This window comes from Lemur catta, chromosome 12, assembly GCF_020740605.2.
Source record: "Lemur catta isolate mLemCat1 chromosome 12, mLemCat1.pri, whole genome shotgun sequence".
NCBI lineage: Eukaryota > Metazoa > Chordata > Mammalia > Primates > Lemuridae > Lemur > Lemur catta.
In genome coordinates, this window is record NC_059139.1 from 75,457,199 (window position 1) to 75,475,489 (window position 18,291).

Genomic DNA, 18,291 nt, shown 5'->3' on the forward strand with positions numbered 1-18,291 from the left:
AGGAAGGACATGTCTGCACCTGGGACTCCGTTTTATGCCCCTGACATACCATAGGGCCTATGTCACACACCCAACCACTGCAGGCCTGGCTTGGCCCTTCCCTAACCCACAGGTAGTGTGAAAACCGTCTGGACCACTGCTTACAGGCGATGTGGATAATGAGTGGCCCACCGAGTGGCTTCAGGCAGAATGGGAAATCCCACATCAGCTGCTGGGATGCCAGTCACCAAGCCTAGCACCTGCCTCCCATGGAGACTTACAGGGCTGCTGGTAAGGACAGCTGTGAGGGCCTGTTCACACCTGGCAGGGTAGTTGATACAAGAAGATACAATTTTCACCCAAAAGATCAGTTGGATAGTTTGTGCCAGGGAGAATGTTTTAAGCACTTTATGTATATTTGCAGTCTGAATTCTCAGAATAACCCAGCGAGGTAGGTACTATTATCACCCCCATTTTAAAGATACAGAAACTGAGGCACAGAAAAGGAAAATAACTTTCTCAAGGTCACATGGCTAGTAAGTTATGGCACAATCTCTTTGGAGGGCTTTCTACAAATTTTAAATTTTTAAATGTTCATACCACTTCCAGATATCTAGCTTAGGGGAACATCAGCAAATGTGAATAAGGAAGCATGTAAGGATGTTAATTGTGGCATTATTTATGATAGCAAATTGGAAATAACCCAAATGCTTACCTATAATGGCCGGGCTAACTAAAAGTTGCCATATTCATATAATGGACTACTGTAAAAAAATTCAAAGGGATGAAATATATATAACATTTATAAACAGGAAATAATCTCAGAAATATTGTTGGACGAACAAAGCAAGTTGAAGAATGATACATATAATGTGGTTCCATTTATATAAAGCCCAACCTAAAAAAGTGATATATATTGTCTGTGTGTGAAAAGAGATATATCTTGTCAGAGGGACAGGGGAGAACACCAAATCTGAGAGTGGTAGTCAATGGAGATATTAGCTTTAAAATCAATGTTCTGTTCATTTTTAAGAAGAATATATTCACGTATTACTTGTATAATTAAAAACCCATAAAAAGTAAAAAAAAAAAATCAAATGATTTCAGGAAAATTAAACAAAGCAAAAAGCAAACCAAAAAAAACAAAAACAAAAAAAACAAAACCCAGAGCACTTGAGCTCAGGTTTCCATTGCTCTGATTTTTGGATCTGCCTGATATACACATAAACGAGATCCTTCAAGTTTCATCTTTTCACTCATTCTCTTAAAACCTAATGTTTTTATTACTATCACTCATTTTCTTAAAACCTTATATTATTATTGTTATTGTTATTATTATTATTAGAGACAGAGTCTGGCTCTGTTGCCTGGGCTAGAGTGCAGTGGCGTCATCATAGTTCACTGCAACTTCAAATTCCTGGGTTCAAGTGATCCTGCTGCCTCAGCCTCCCAGGTAGCTGGAACTACAGGTGCACACCAGCACACCTGGCTAATTTTTTCTATTTTTAGTAGAGACAGCGTCTTGCTCTCACTCATGGGGTCTCGAACTCCTGACCTCAGGCTATCCTCCCGGCTCAGCCTCCCAAAGTGCTAGGATATATTATTTATTCTGAGAAGAATAGGCTGGCCAAGAATTTTTCGTAGACTGGAAAATTATGTGCATCTTGTGTGGAAGGCAAAGAAGGTATTATTTGCATAAAGTCAGATAATTCAGTTGCAATTTTTCAGTGTACTTTTAGATCTCTGGCAGAATATCTATAATCAAGCAAAGTCTCCTTCCTATGCCAACAGCTGCTGCATTTTAAGTGCTTTCTTAGGGATTCTATGTTGCCAAAAAATACAATTACTTTTCAGTTACTTCAGAAAACTTTTAAACAAACTCTAAGAATATGTCAGAATCCGAAATAAGAATCTGCAAAGAAACTTGTTTCAATCACATCCATTTTGGCTGTGAGGTGCAAGCTTGGTGATTCCATCTTGATAGATTGTGTTTCATTTGCCTTGTAAGCACCATGTAATTTATGTCTAAGGTTGAATTCTATCAGAGGAAATCTGAGCTCTGCAGGATTTGCTGTCGGGCTGCTCTTTGTCTATGCTACCATGTTAAGGCCTAGGATACGTCTTTCGGTCCAGTCCAATGTTTCCCTTAGATCAGCTGCACACACAGTGGTAAGGACAGTCAAGTCTCCAAATTTATCTCATACAACTACAAAGTGATGGTGGGTATTAGAGACTTTTTAACAAATTTTAATAATTCTAAAATGGATGTGGGCTTTTGTTTTCTATGACTCCCTTAAAACTAGCAGAGCAGATCATTCCCAGGGCCTTAGCTGATCTCCGGAAAAGAGGGGGGAACTCAGATTGAGTGCCTACTATATGCTATTAATACTACTTCAAATTATCACATTATCTCATTTAATAGTCACAAACCTCTGCAATGTCGGAATTCTTCTCCCCATTTCCCAAGATGGGACACTGAGGTACTAAGAAATTTGGTCCCGTGATGTAAGTCATACAAACAATGTATCATGTATCAGAGCCAGAATTTGAACCCAGATATGTATAAATCCTAAGTCCAGACTCTTCTCACTAAATAACAAAGAAATATTACATTAATTTGGTCAGTCCATTAACATGGTATTCGAGATGCTATTGAGCTATTCTGTTCAATAGAAAGTGATCAGAAGAGTTTACTGACTTTCTCATTATGCACAACTCTAATTAAGGACCAGGCAAGGGGAGAAAGAGAACATGACTGTTCTTGTGCCTATGATTCTAGTATAGTCAGACAGCTTGCATTGTAGTAGGCTGGAATTTAGGCAGCTTCCACCCCAAAGTAGAGAGTTACGTTGGCATTGGGAAAATGTGGCCCATTCAGGTAAAGCCGAGCTTTATTTTCTATGCTATACCAGAATGAAATGTAATGGATTTATTTCTGCCCCACTGGTTCTCACCATCACCTGCCATTCCCATCAACTGCCCAGAGTGTGGGCTGCTTGATCTCCTTATCAGAGGAAAGCAAACATTAGTTGCAAAGAAAGAATGTGTTCTCCTTGCCCCTTAGAGCCATGGAAATCAATGTCAGGCACAGTCTTCAATAACAAGCCTAAGGCCATACTGGCAGAACCCTAAGCTCTTATCAAGCCTGAAGCTGCTATATCTTGCTGGAAGAGAGACTTGAAACAGCTCAGAAGAAAGTGCAAAAGATGGTGGGATTCATCAACTCACACTTTGTCTCTTAGTAACAACTGTGGTTCTGCTCTACCTGGAACCTAAGGGGATCCAGTTTAGCATAAAACAGAACATCCCGTCTTTTAGGAGCTTCTGGGTACTTTAACATTCTGACCATGCTTTATTATTTATTTATGACATCTACTACTATGTACCCAGTACTGTTTTAGGTACTTACTAGATATTCAGTGATGAAATAAAAACAGTGTATAACCACTAAAAGATATTCATGAAAATAATCAAAGTAATGCAAATTCAACTATGTACTATAATTGCAACTATGTAAAATATGTATGCACCAAGCTGAAGAATGCAATAGCAAGTGCACAATTGAAAAGAATTATATTGGTATCCAGTATGACAGTTAACTTCGTTCATTTTTTCAAAATTTTCTCTAATATTCATTTTATATTGATTTTATAATTTAAAGAAAGCAAAAAAAAAAAGGAAAGTAGTTAAATTAGTCTTTAGAGGTATCTTGTTTGAGTTGTATTTTTTGTGGGTCTCTGATTCTTTGATGTAGTTGGGGTGGAGTTTTTTTCTAATTTTAATTAAAAACTTAGTTTTTTTGGGTATTGAAACTCAGTGTCATTTGGGATAAGAGTTGGGCATGGTTGTGGTAATAAATCTATAAAGATTTGAAAAATCTAGCTTCTAAAAGAAGCATCTATTCATTCTTGATGTTCATTCATTATATTGTCAAATTGTAGTTTCCAATGATGTGGGGACAGGAAAAAAAGTAGGCACTATAACCAAGAATTACAAAATAGGGCTACCCATTGGAGTATATTCTCATATACTGTTATCCAAATGAATTTATTATTTGAGACATTGTTTTAGAAGCCATCACATGTTGCCCAAAATTTACTACAACATATTGTTTCGTAAAAGCCTTTATGCATATGTTGGTTTTACTGTTTGACCAGTCAAACATTATGTGAAAATTATTGGCAAATAGATGACAATAAATTATTACACTGAAATTTTGTACTTTCTCTCCTTCACCACTGTCTTTTTTTTTTTTTTGAGACAGAGTCTCACTTTGTTGCCCAGGCTAGAGTGAGTGCCGTGGCATCAGCCTAGCTCACAGCAACCTCAAACTCCTGGGCTTCAGCGATCCTCCTGCCTCAGCCTCCCGAGTAGCTGGGACTACAGGCATGCGCCACCATGCCCGGCTAATTTTTGCTATATACATTTTAGTTGGCCAGATAATTTCTTTCTATTTTTTTAGTAGAGACGGGGTCTTGCTCTTGCTCAGGCTGGTCTCGAACTCCTGACCTTGAGCGATCCACCCGCCTCGGCCTCCCAGAGTGCTAGGATTACAGGCGTGAGCCACCGCGCCCGGCCACCACTGTCTTTTCACCTGTGTGAATAGAAGCAGACACGGTGTCATGCTTGAGCTGACCAGGCTAAATACCATCACATTCAGGTTGTTGGTGTTTTCTTTTGTTTTGTTTTTTGTCATTTAATTCAGCAGTCCCCAATCTTTTTGACACCAGGGACCATTTTCATGGAAGACAATTTTTCCATGGATGGCGGAAGTGGGGGATGGTTTGGGGATGATTGAAGTACGTTACATGCATTGTGCACTTTATTTCTGTTATTATTACATTGTAATGTATAATGAAATAATTATACAATTCACCACATGTTAGGGACCCCTGATTTAATTATTGAGTAAAAGTCTCAACACATTGAGTCTTGTTTATATATTGAGTATTAATGAAAAATTACATACAGTGTCACCACCAACTCATTTGATCAGTTTCTCATTATGAATTTGCAACATTTCCTGATTATCAAATGCCTTGAAACATTACATGAATAATTTCCCATTGAGTAGATCTTCAGGAACTTTTATGTAGTACCAAACATTACTTGTAATGATTTTTTCTTTAAGTATGTAGAAATTTTTATACTACCTCTGAAAGTAACCTGGTGTTTCACTTTAATGTATATAGAAAGAATTTAGTCTCATACCGTGGTTAAAAAAATAAATAAAATGCACAATATAAGAAGCATTTCCATGAGTAATTTCACACATGCTGCTAAGTACTGCAGAGTATTGCCAAGACTAGCCTTTAATCTCTATGGGAAACCATAACAGCTGTAAACTCTTACTTGCTGTCAAATGTCTTTTGCAAGGTTACTAGGAATGATAGGAGGCTAGTAATCCTTCCATGTTACCTTTCTTTATTTGTTGACCGGCTTTTATTATCATCACCGCTTTATATCTGTTGATAGCTCAACATGTGCATATTTCGCCAGCCTCGGGCAAAATTATGAAGTAGGATTCATGAGACTTTCCTGTTTTTCCTACTCTGCCTTCTGGGCACTCGCCTTCATTTCCTTATAGCAAGTTTCTGACCTCCTGAACTCAGTTCCTATCTGCCGAAACCTTAAGGTCGTATTCTTAGCCAAATGTAGATCAGTGTAGTCCACTGGCCCAAGTTCAAGGATCACCATGTTTTGTCTCCCAGATAAGACTCATGTGATAAAATGGGCCTGAAAGAGTAAAGCTCAGCTGTTTGGGGAGTCAGACTTACTAAAGGGGAGCATCTCCTGGAGTGGGGAAGCAGTCTTGGAGATCTTTGGCAGACTCCAAATCTGCTCCCGCCTGTTTCCCTGCAGGACTCAACAAATATGCTTTGGAGTATTACTGGACTCCCCTGCCCTCACTTCTGTCACTCTGGGCCAAAACTCAAACTGCTGGGTGGTTTCCCAGCTTCAATGCTCCCCTCCCAGTGCTGGAATCAGCTCCTGAAACCCTTTAAAACTCGTGAGAAATAATCAATTCTACTGTTCACGATGTGAGAAGGGCAGGGTGGGTGGGGTGGGGGATGGTTTCAGTGGTTTGCTGAGCCTGAGAACTGATCGTTAAACTTTCAGGAATTTTGTGAGCTAATTGACATCACCTTAGTAGCCTGCAATCAGCCACAGGTAGAAGCATTTCCACCACGAACTGGCAAATGCTACACAAATTAACTGTCCTTCAACCCCCGCCTGTGTGGGAAGAGCCAGAATGGCATGAATAAGCAGTGGTGATGCTTCCCCTCCACGCCTTCAGCTCAGCGTGTCCAGCTGCCCTGCATCTGTGTTGCTCACTCTTGCATCCCCTTACTTGGCACATGTTGGGCATTCATTACGTATTTGTTCAATGAATGAACAAATGCATGAGTTTGAGATGAAAGAGGTTTTTTTACATAGTATGTACAACTGGTTCTGGTCTTTGCTGAAATATCAAGAAGTCTAGGCCTATTCCCTCCTGGCCCCTATTTGACTACCTGTTTCCAAGTCCCCATGGTTAATTTCCTTCTCGTCTACTAATTCTATCTCTCTTTTTATTCCTGGAACTGGAGTTCACCATTTGCTTTACTGCCTACCTCACCCATTTCTTTCTGTCATGCAGGTTCGTGGGCATCCTACAGAATATATTTCTAATAAAGTTAGGAAGAAAGAATGAAAGAATATCAACTTTTCAGAAAACCTGGCATCTAGTCTCAGTTCAGCCACCGTGTGACCTCAGAGAACACGCAGCTTCTCAGATGTTCAGTGTCTTCGTGTGCACGTGAGAATGATATTACTGCTTTGCTCACCTCAGTGGGCTCATGAGGATCCAAGGAGTAGATGCCCACGGCTTTGTAAACTGCAGAGTGCTCTATAAATGTAAGTTCTTATTACATTTGTAGCCAGATACAATGAAATAACCGTTGACTTCAGAGATAGCAAGTGTTATATTTAAAATCCACTTCTATGACCTTAACTAAAACTTTTAAATTTTCCTGAGCCTCTGTTTCTTCATCCATAAAATGGGAATAATAACACCTAACACTCAGGTGTTATTGTGAGAGTTCAATGTGACTATGTAAACAAAGGGCCTGACCAGCACAGTTTCCCAGTAACCTCTTCTGTTTTCTCATTTCCCAGGGCAAATGTGTTTGGGATGATAATATCATCAATGTTCTTAGTCCCTCATTAAGTTTCCCCTGTTCTCAAGAAAGAACCCTTTACATCTTGTTGGTGAAGATCACAGGCCAGATCACCCGGCTTCGAATCCTGGCTCTGCCACTTGCTAACTCTGTGATCCTGAGAAAGTCACTTAACTTCTCTTGACTTCTGATATTTTTCATCCACAATAGCACCTACCTGAGGTGACCAACCATCCCAGTTTGCCTGGGCCGTAAGACTTCTGGTGCTAAAGTCAGGAAATCCCCGGGCCCTGTGCCTACCTCACAGGACTGTAAGGAGGATGAAAGGAGTTACGTATGTGCAGTGCACGGGACACCATGTGCAGTTAGTAAGTATCACGTAGGTCTTAATCATCACTATTATTCCTCCAAAAACGTTCCTTTAGTCCAAAGATGGAAGCATGGGTGTAAAGGGACAGATACAACCCGTGGCAGAGACAGAGCGGCCTCCTCAGAAGCACTTACCAAGCACAGGCATAGCTGCCTACCCAGGGCCTGCTGCTGACAACATTCCGAATCATCCTCGGCTTCATGGGGTCGTAGGCAGAGGGGAGTCACTTCACCTATTGTCCCCGTCTGCAACTGTGACTGTCCTTCTGCTCATTTGAACCTGCTTCTTGAAGAGAAGAGAGAGGTTAGAGAAGAAAAGAAAACGCCTTCCTGATTGTCTGATACTTCTTACGAGGACTGACCAAGCCCTAGATGGGAGGGGACGTGAAGCCAGGGTTGGGATTCAACTCTCTGCCTTCCCTATCCTGCCTCTGAACAGGCTCCACGGGGGGCCCTGGAGTGCATTTCTGATGCTGTACACTGAAGGTTATTGTGGAGCCTCGACATATTAATTCTGTGCTTTTCCCTGGGTCTGAAATCACACTGTCTTGGGTCCATTCCCACACCTGCCTCTACTATAGGTAGGTGACCTTGGTTATTTAACTTCTCGGTTCCTTCATCTGTGAAACAGGGACAATAATAGTAGGACCAATGCCATGAAATCGTTGTATTAAATGAGATGATCCACATAATGAACTTTCTCAGAGCCTGGCCTGGTGCATGGTAAACTTTCAGTAGTTATTATATATCTATCATATGATATCTATATAGGAGCTGAGGAGAAATGATGACTCTATAATGTTTTGTTAGCATGCCTACATTTCCAAATACTGAAATCTTTTTAGACAACTAAACTTACATATAAAATTTATCCACTTGTGTTTAACATTCGTCTGAAATCAGAATGTTGAAATTATGACAATATTTTTCTAGGCCTAATGTTAAAATGGAGGTCCTGTGTGGTTTCAATGCTTTGTTAAGAGTTTGTTTGCTTATTGTCAATAACCAATAAGAATTTAAAATCTGGGCTTTCAAAAACTGGTTCCAGAAATTAGGTTTTAGTGTGTCACCAGTTCTCTCAGAAAGAATGCCAGAAATGAACATCAAACAATAAAGTTATATCTTGCATGTTTAATTGTTTACATGTTTACCAAAATTACTCTTTTTATAGCGATAAAATCCCTGATCCTCTCTTTTATCAATGTTTCCGAAGCAGTTTTAATTGTGACAGGGAAATCAAACAATGTCTTAAATCCCTGGGTCTATTTTCCCAATCTTAATGCTCTTCTGGATTTGATTCCTTTGTATTCTCTGGTACTTTCCCATGCAGACGATCTTAATGTTTGGAAGCACAACACAAGGCAGGGCTTTTGCCTTTAGCCATGCAGGAGCTGGCAGAATTTCCTGTGTGCTCCCTCTCCCATTTTCTCCAAACATCATGACAGGACCATCTAAGGTCTTCCTTAAAGCTTTGGGGCCAAAATCATACCACCAAGAGCAGTCCTATGAACTCACTTTTTTTTTTTTTTTACAAAATCTGGTTCCTCTATAACAGGCCTTCAGGTCACATTGGGGGGATGATTCAGAAAGGGAAGGAATCTTCTGGCCACCCAAAACCATAATCTTCCCAGAATTCATTGATGTGCAGTGTGAATTCCATGTTTCAGCATACATAACCTAAAAAGAAAACAAAATTAATTATATATTACGACCCTTGCCAAACTGTACCCTCTAAATAAATGTAGCTCAAAATATATTTTAAAGGTGATTTTAATGATCATTTCCATTTCTGCTAGGTCTCTGAATTTCTTCTAACCTTACAGACACTCAACTGGCTGCTTGAAGGTCAAAGAATGTCCATCTCTGAATTTCATGGCATCTAAGTTTTAAAAACTGAACCCATTCATCAAACTTTAGGCAAAAAATCTGTATGTGTTATCCTATGTAAATTATACCTCATTTTTAAAGTGGTGGGGGATACCCCAGATCAATTCATTCAGAATCTCTTGGTGGTGGGGCTGGATATGGATATTTTTTTCCAAAACTTTCCAGGTGATTCTAATGTGCAACCAGTGGGAAGAACTACTGCCTTATGATAGAGGAAAATTGAGGATAGTTTGGGCACAGGGTTTGGGCACTTCTGCAATGTCTGGGCGTATCTGTGTCTCCTAGCACTGAAATCCTTCCCTCAACCTCTACTAGCATGTGATGGAAGTTCTCAGTACTGCCATTCCCCCCACCCTTCCACACCTAGACCTTGTAGACCTTTTATTAAGTAGGAGTTTGTGAAGGGTATTTATGAAGTGCCAATGACAACAGACTCTTCTCCTCTCACTACACCCTTCCCCGCCCTGGAAATGGACATTTGCTTTATTGCAAGATATTAAAAAATGCACAAAAATGTTGAGCTTACTCAGAGAGGAGTAAAATTATTATTTGAATTACAGTATAATGGGTCTAAATCTCCCCTTTTTCTTGCCTTGTTCCCCTGCCCTTGTCAGCCACAGAAACACTTCTCGGTGGCACACTTAGAACTAAGAAGGACCTGCAGGTCTCACACAGGAAGGAGCAAACACGTCCACCACAGACCACAAAAAGCATGGTTGGCTGCTTCCTGGACCAAACCGGGAAACCAGAAGTGTGGCTTGCACTGGGAATGGTGGAATAGCTTGTATCTCTTTCCTCTGTCATGCATTTTATGCCCTATAAGCTGAATATTTTTTTTTAATGACGTTGCTTATCCCATGCCCTTGATCAGAATGTTCCAGTGGAACTGTTAGTTGCAGATAAAGTGCAGCCTCCACAGTCCACCCCTAAATGGCCTCACTCCTTGGGCCCACAGTTGCTCGTTCTAGCTTCATTTCCCATTATTTATCTGCACTACTGCTTGCTGTTCCCACCCCACTTCCTTCCCTGTGCCTCATCCCCGGAACACCCCGTCTCCAAACCTCACTTCTCTTTCTGGCCGTGCTGTCCCTGACCACCTCGGCATGACATGGCCTTTTCCTTTCCTGAAAGATTAAGACTGTGTTCCTACTAAACAGAGCATGGGCTTCGGACTCACACAGACCCACTTTAAAATCCCATGACCTTCAGCAAGTTCCTTCGTTTTTTTTTTAGTCTAAAAAAAATAGAATGATAATAATACTCCTGGGGGAGGATTGCTGTAAGAATTATATGAGATCGCATGTGAATGCACTTAGATGATCAATACATATTTCCCTTCCCTTTACTACTCAAATAGCATTGCTTTCTAGTGTGGGTTTTTGAGAGCACATCTTACTGTCTCTACAGGGTCCCTGAAATCAAGAACTTTTTCTTAAACTTATTTGAATATTCTCTAACACTAAGAAGGGAGCCCTGCACGTAGAAAGTACTCTATAAATATTTTTAAAGGCTGAAAAATAAATAAATAAGTTTTTGGACTCTATTGGATAAAAGATAATGGCATGAATGGGATCTGAAGGGGAGAGCCAGTTTACTTAAAATATATGGCCTTGACAGAATGTTATAACAATTAACGTTAATGATAATTATGGAAAATGCATTAAGTAACTTATCCAGTCATATCCTAGCCCATTTAGGCTTCCTGGGCATAGACATGAGGATTTTAACTTCACAAAAAATTGCTGAGTGTTCCATACAACAGCAAAAGAGGTACTGAGGATCATACAAAAATAAATTCATTGACATTTGATGTCCTTACACTTGCAATGTAAAGAATAAAACAGGCTCTTGTAGTTTCCTTTTTTAAAACTTCCCTTTAATAAACTGCCCACTACTGTGTAGTCCAGATGGCTGTTTGGTATATCAATGTAAAAGAATGCTTTAAATTCCACAAAAATAGGGAGGAAGCACACAAAAGGGATGCTTTATGGACAATCCCGGCAGAGATAGTGCCTCTTTCACAATAGGAACAAAAAAAATTCCTTTTAAAAATTCTGTATATAGAAAGGTTATTGCTTCATTATGAGGTGAACTGTTTGACAAAGAGATGATGCCAGGGAGTTTCTATTCCTTAGGAGGAGAAATCTTTGTCCTCTCTCAAGAGAGGAAGAAAAGAGAACTAGATGTGATTCTTTTGAGTGTTTACTGCCAACGCTGCTAAAAAAAGTGCTCGTAGTCTTATTAGATGACACAAGAACAGATTGAGTTTTATATTGCAAGGTAGGAATGAACCACTTATTGATGTTTAAGATCCATCAAGACGTGCAGGTAAATTGAGACTCTTGACAGATGACCTTGAAACAAAACAGTGCAATATGATATTTCTCTACCACCAGAGAAAAAGACATTTTTGACAGCTGAGAAATAGTGACCAGTTCTTAAAGTCATTTTTTTTTCCTCTTAGAGGAATTTGAAATATAAGACTTAGGACAGAGGTCACATCTTTGCTAGGCTCTTCAAGAGCTTAAGGTAATATCAAGATCCTACAGATAAACAATGACTTCTAATCATTCAGTTTTTAAGGAACAATACCTGATATGATTTAGTGAGAATTAAATTTAGAGCATGGTTTAACAAATGTCCCAAAATTTTCACAAAAAAAATATATTTATTCAGTTTGGACCTTCATTGCCATATCTAATACTGATGGAAAAACATAGGTTAACATAAAAACTATTAATAGTTGATATAAATGCATGATAATAGTATCATAGTTATTTTCCCAGCTAGTACTCTTTGGGGTAATAAGTACAACCAAAATTAAACAATGCTGCATTTTATTAGCACCTTCAGGACTGGATTATTCTTCCAGGTCTCATAAAGCCATTTCAAAAGAGGAAAAATCACTTTTCATATTAATAGTACGATATTATAGCTAGTGGATAATCAATTATATACTATTTTTTTCTAATAGGTTAGATTTATAGCAAGAAGGAAATTTGAAGAAAAACAAAAGAATAAAATTCCAGGACCTATCACTCACACCAAGACACAAAACACTTAACAAGAATCAAGTTTTACACATTAATGTTATTATTATCTTCCTCACTAAATATGAATATTAATGCTACAGATCTTTTCCAGTTTCTTTCTACCCTAAGTCTGACTATGAAACGCAAATGAAGAAAAATATCTTACAATTAGTTATTTGACTGTCTTACTGGAAGACAGCTTTTGCTGACATTGTATCTGAAATGGATACCTTTGGCAAGCATAAGCCATGCTTCTAAACTTCTTGTTGCCTCATGATTTGCAAGCAGAGCAGACTTAGTGAAAACACAGAGAATGCAAAAATGGGTATTCATATTTTAATGTGTTCTTTTTCATATTTTTCTTCAATCATATATCTGTCATTTTCAGCCATATTGTTTTCCTAATTAATAATAGCATAGGTGGAAGGATTTTCAAAAAATGTTATACTCAGAACTGATCAAAATGTATTAGTCTTTGTCTCGCCCTAATTATCCTAAATCAACACTTTTGTCTGGAAGTTTTCATTTCTTTATTTTTTTCCTTTTTAATCTCCCAGGTACTCTCTAATTGCTTCCATATTGTAAAGAATGTGAATATTGTCATGACAACTAAGAGGAAACTTTGCCACCAGAAGTTATTCAAAATACAATGAAATACTTACTGTTGGGCTTTCTAGTGTTGGCTGAGATTATAAAAATGTGCTTTGTGCCTCCCACTTCAATCTAGATCAAAGTATTTTGGACTAATTTGTCTGCTTACATCAGGAAAAAAGTGTTTGCTTTTAATCTTTGTGTGGGTTTAGTTGAATATACTTTAGTTATAGTAATGGTACATTGAAAGAAAGCAATAAAGCCTAATTACTTTTCATGGATGGGGAAGGTAGTGAACCTTCAATGGGATAAGCATGCAGTCTGGCTTAAAGGATATGCAGCTTCAAAAACACATACCAAGATTTTTTAAAAATGTGCAAGGCTAAACTATAGGATCTAGGTTTGCATCCTTGGGTGATAAAACTATAAAGCAAAGCAGGTAGGAGGTCATTATAGAGATCAGCTGAGTGGTTGCTTTTTTGGGGTGGGAATGGCTGTGGTTGAGACAGTTCATATGGAGAGGCTTTTGAGGTGACCCGGGAGGTGGTTAAAAGGGTGTTTGTCTTATAATGAATCGTTAAGCTATGCATTCATCTAGCCTCCTCGATTTGCATAAAGTGTTTTGAGAAATGGTAAGGCTATGCAGCTTCAGATTCTGAGCATAACTCTGTAGGCTATTTATAATCTGGAGGAGGTTTCTTAAGCAATGCCTCTGCCTTTGCATGTCTCCATATTGCACAGAGAGGGTTAGAGATCAAAGAGAAAGATCAAGAAGAAATGCCATAAAAGGAAGGAAAAAACTATTTGAAAGCAAAATTTTACTTTAAAATTGTCTTTAAGTTACTATTAAAATATATGATGTAATATGATATTTTTTCCAAATACATACATGCTGAAGTATTTATAAATGAAATAGCATCATGTCCGAGATTTGTTTCAAAATAATCCAGTGAGGGTATATATACAAGGGAATACTATTCAGCCTTAAAAAAGAAGAAACATGGATTTTTGCAACATGGATAGACTTGGCTGACATCATGTTAAGTGAAATAATCTAAGCACAGAAAGATAAATATCACATGATTTCATTTATATGTGGAATCTTAAAAAGTTGAACTCAGAAGTAGAGGGGAGAGTGATGACTACCAGGGTCTGGGGTGGGGGGCATTGGAGAAATGTTGGTCAAAGTTTACAAAATTAAAAAACAAAAGAAAAAATAATTGGGGTTATAGTTGAAACCACAGTGCACATATGTTGGTAATTGTTGAGGCTGTGTGATACATAGGAGTTCATTATATGAAGCTCTCTACTTTTGTATACATTTGAACACATCTATAGTAAAGTTTCTAAAGTAAAATAAATTCTAAAGTATACTGTTTTTTAAAAAATTGCCTTAGGATACTATAGTCTACATGGGGTTTGTGGCATTCCAATCAATTTTATATGCCTGTATATGACTAATTGTAAAAATTCTAACAGAACAGTCTTGGAGATTGGTCCTTCATTTGGAACTAGTTCAATTACATATTAATGGCTTAATACTATTACAATCAAATAGCTCTAAAACTAACTAAAACAAATCTAGGTAGATGAGCATGTGGGTGTGTTTGCAGTTTCTGGCATTCAGAGAATCTCTGCATTACTGTTAACCCAAAAATGTGGATGGAGACAAAGGAGACATGAGCAAAGCAGACTGCACAGTCAAAATAGGGTATTGAGTTAATTCCTTAGATAATTAACAGGGGAAAATGCAAGAGGACAGCAATTGTTTCTAAAGAAGTATTGTAATTTTTGCTTTTTGTATTCTCCAGATATATCTGTACTGTGGGAAGTGAAGTGGTTTGTTTACTCTCACGTGTCATATTATTTAACATAAAATGTTAAAGCTACATATACGTGTATGATAACTCACAATCTTATATTCTTTCTGTTAAAACTTTGTTCATTCTTGAGCTAACAGTTCCTCAGTGTAAGAAAATATCTATCAGCTATCTCTATACAGTGTGTGTCTGTGTGGGTATATATAAAATATTTTCTCCTGAACAATTTGAGAGTTGTATATATACATCATGCTCTTCACTTTTAAATACTTTATTGTATATCTCATAAAATTAAAGATATTTTTATATACATAACAATAATGTTAGACTTCAGTAAATAAACAATGAAAAAGTACTTTTACCTAGTGCATTATCCATATGTCAGTTTTGTCCATTAACACAATAACATCTTTATAGCATTTTTTCTTCCAGTGTGGGGTTCATTCTAGGATCAAATATTGCATTTAGTTATCAATCTTTTGTTAGAATACCTCCACAAGCTTTCTTTGTCTTCCTTGATATTGATATTTTTGAAGTATACAAAAATATACAACATTCCTCATTTGGAATTGTTCACTATTTCCTCATGATTTAATTCAAGTTATACACTACTGGCTGGAATACCACGTAAATAATGATGTATCTTTTTCAATGTATCCTATCTAGAAGCAAACGGTGTCTATCTTCCCATCATTGGTGGTGGTAATTTTGATGACACGGTGAAAGTATTGTACTATTTGTTCACGATATAGTTAGTATGCTTTCCCTTGTGACTAATAAGCAACGTGGGGATTGGTGGAAGAATCTCCTGCTCCCCATCAACATTTCCCCTATATTTAGCATTCATTGGTGAATAGGGGATTTGAATGGTATAGGGTTTGTTTTCAGTATTCACCCCATTGCATCTCCCAACCAAGACTGAGGGTATATAATCAAACACTGTATTTATAAATTACTTGGATAAGTTCTTTCCCCCCTGCTTTGTGTAGTTATGGTATACATTTAAAATACAATTGTGTTTGCTTGTTGCAGTTTGTTTTTGTTGTAGGTTTCCCCTTCTTGTCCTGGTTGATTTAACTGAATTTTTAATTTGTAGAACATTAATATGCTTCCAAAAGTCAAACTAAGCAAAAAGGTATGAAAAAAAGTGAAACTCCTTCTGTTCCCTTCCACCCAATTCCCTGATGCCATTGCAGGTGATCAACCTCATTGCCTTCATAGCCTTGAGAACCACTAAACTATGTGGCCTCTCTGGGCCCTTATTTCCTTGTAGAGTATTGAGAATTTGGAAAATATGTGCAGTTTGTTTGGTACAGTCCTTGGCATATACTAGGATATCAACAAATGGTGAAAAGGATCATTGTAACAATAATAGTAGTTACCAATAATAGCACAAAATCTTTTATATAAGGAAGAGGCCTTTTTCTTATGTCAAGTGTGGAACCTGGACAGAAAAGGACATGTAAGAGGAGCCAAATGGGACCAGCTCAAGGCTTCACCAATCCTTTAGTGAAGGATTTGGGAGTTATGGTCAGACCACACTATACACTATTTATATGTCTAATGATCTATTTATCGGATCCGGCATATTCATTCCCCAGTGTGGATTCGGACTCTTTCCATTGTCACTACAAAAGTTTGGCATTAAAACGATCCTCTAAGATTTTTAACATGAATACTGAAAGGCATGAACCAGTAGACACATCTGATAATCACAGGCACACTTTGGCCCAGACTGGGTAAAGCAAGGGAACAGCTTCCCTTACCCTACAGCCCGCCCTGTGCAAGGGTCCCATGTTAAATGACCGCTTGACATACCACAGAAATGTGTACACTCCTTTGATTTTTTTCTTTCGCCTCGTAAGGGTATTGCTGCAGCAGCCATTCCAATGGAAAAAAAGACTACATTTAGATGTCGATATTTTAGGTGGGTCATGAAATTAAATTTTTCTTCAGGAGTGAGCATATGTTGATAGTGCATGGCAGAGCTGTGCGTGCGTGCGTGAGTGTGGCTGGGAAGAAGGGAAAGAGGCCTTCTGTCTTTTAAATGCATATTCATGGGGAAACTCATAAAGTTATTTGAGAAAAGTTTCATTTATATATTTGATTCTTGATAATTAAACCAAATTGCCTGAAAGGGAGTCATTAGCTTCATAGTTTTGTTTGTAGTTTAATGCTGTTAACACATGGCAACTAATGTGTTTAACGTATTGTTTAGCATTTATTTTCTGGTGGTTTTATTTTAGAGTCATGAGATATAATTTATTTTGATTGAAAATTATGTCAATTTTTTGGATTAAACAATGATTTCCCTTTCTTAAACTTTCAATTTTTTCTTTTGTATATTTGATATTTGCCATTAACTGCACTTACAGTACTTTATTAAATATTTTTTCAGTTTTAAACTAATTTATATAATGGCAATTCATGCTCATGGTTAAAAAACTCAAAGAATATGGAAGTGTATAAACTGAAAAGTATAAAAATCTCTCACCACAGTCTCACTCCTAAAGGTCAACACTGTTCATAATCTCTTGTGTATCCTTCCAGAAATAATTATATATAGGCATTTGCCTTTTATATAAGAGTATCAAACTATGCATATAATGCCATTATATAACTAGAATTTTTCATTTAATACTTATCTTGAATATCTTCCCCTATCTGTGAGTTATATATATATCCTAATTATTCATGTGATTCCCAGAAAATTTTTAAATACATTTGTGTTTATATGTGTGTTATTTTAACAGCTGATTTGTATTCCATTGCATTGGAATTATAATTTTTAGTGCTTGATTTATGAGCATTTAAGATACTTTGAGGGGTATTTTTTGCAAGATTACTTTTAATAAAAATGCTTCACACCAATTAAATTGTCTATCCTATTATTGAATAATGGACATCAACTGACCAGTGGAGAGACTTGAAATTCACTAATAACCAACCCATGCCACCTCCTGTACCAACAATGATTCATACTCTGCTTCTCTAGCAGTGTTTTGGAACCAGTTAACTAAGGCAAGTAGAATACACTTACTTTATCATTTCTGGGTGAGAATTTGCTAAGATTAAGAAAAGCTGATTATCTTGATAATCAATTGTACAGTTTTCTTTTTGATGACAAGGAATGTTTATCAGAAAGACCATGTACCAGTAAGATATCAATGTAGCCCATGTACATTGCCTAATTGTTTGTGTGATTTCACTATGAAATGCAATAGCAGCAAGATAATTCAAAGTGAAAAAAAAGGATTCAAAAATTCTCCTACAAAATGTGTAAAGTACTTCCCACTTATCCCATTTATTTTTATGGAGTTTTTGTTGTTGTTTTTTTGGCATTTAATAAATTTTTGAGAAAATTGTAATTGTATTCTTACCTATTAATGAGAAAAAACAAAAAGATTTCTGTTTTTTGGGTGACACAGCCATTTTGTGGTACCTAGCAACATT

At 37.5% G+C, this 18,291-nt stretch overlaps 1 long non-coding RNA gene across 2 annotated transcripts in view; it reads right to left on the reverse strand.

Moving 5' to 3' along the window:
* LOC123648540 overlaps positions 1–18,291 on the reverse strand; it is an 87,072-nt gene that overhangs the window by 45,685 nt on the left and 23,096 nt on the right. For both annotated transcript variants that reach the window (XR_006738657.1, XR_006738656.1), the window contains exons 2-3: positions 9,024–9,185; positions 7,644–7,791 (exon numbers count right to left, since the gene is read on the reverse strand). This is a non-coding gene — a long non-coding RNA (uncharacterized LOC123648540). The remainder of the gene's footprint in view (positions 1–7,643; positions 7,792–9,023; positions 9,186–18,291) is intronic.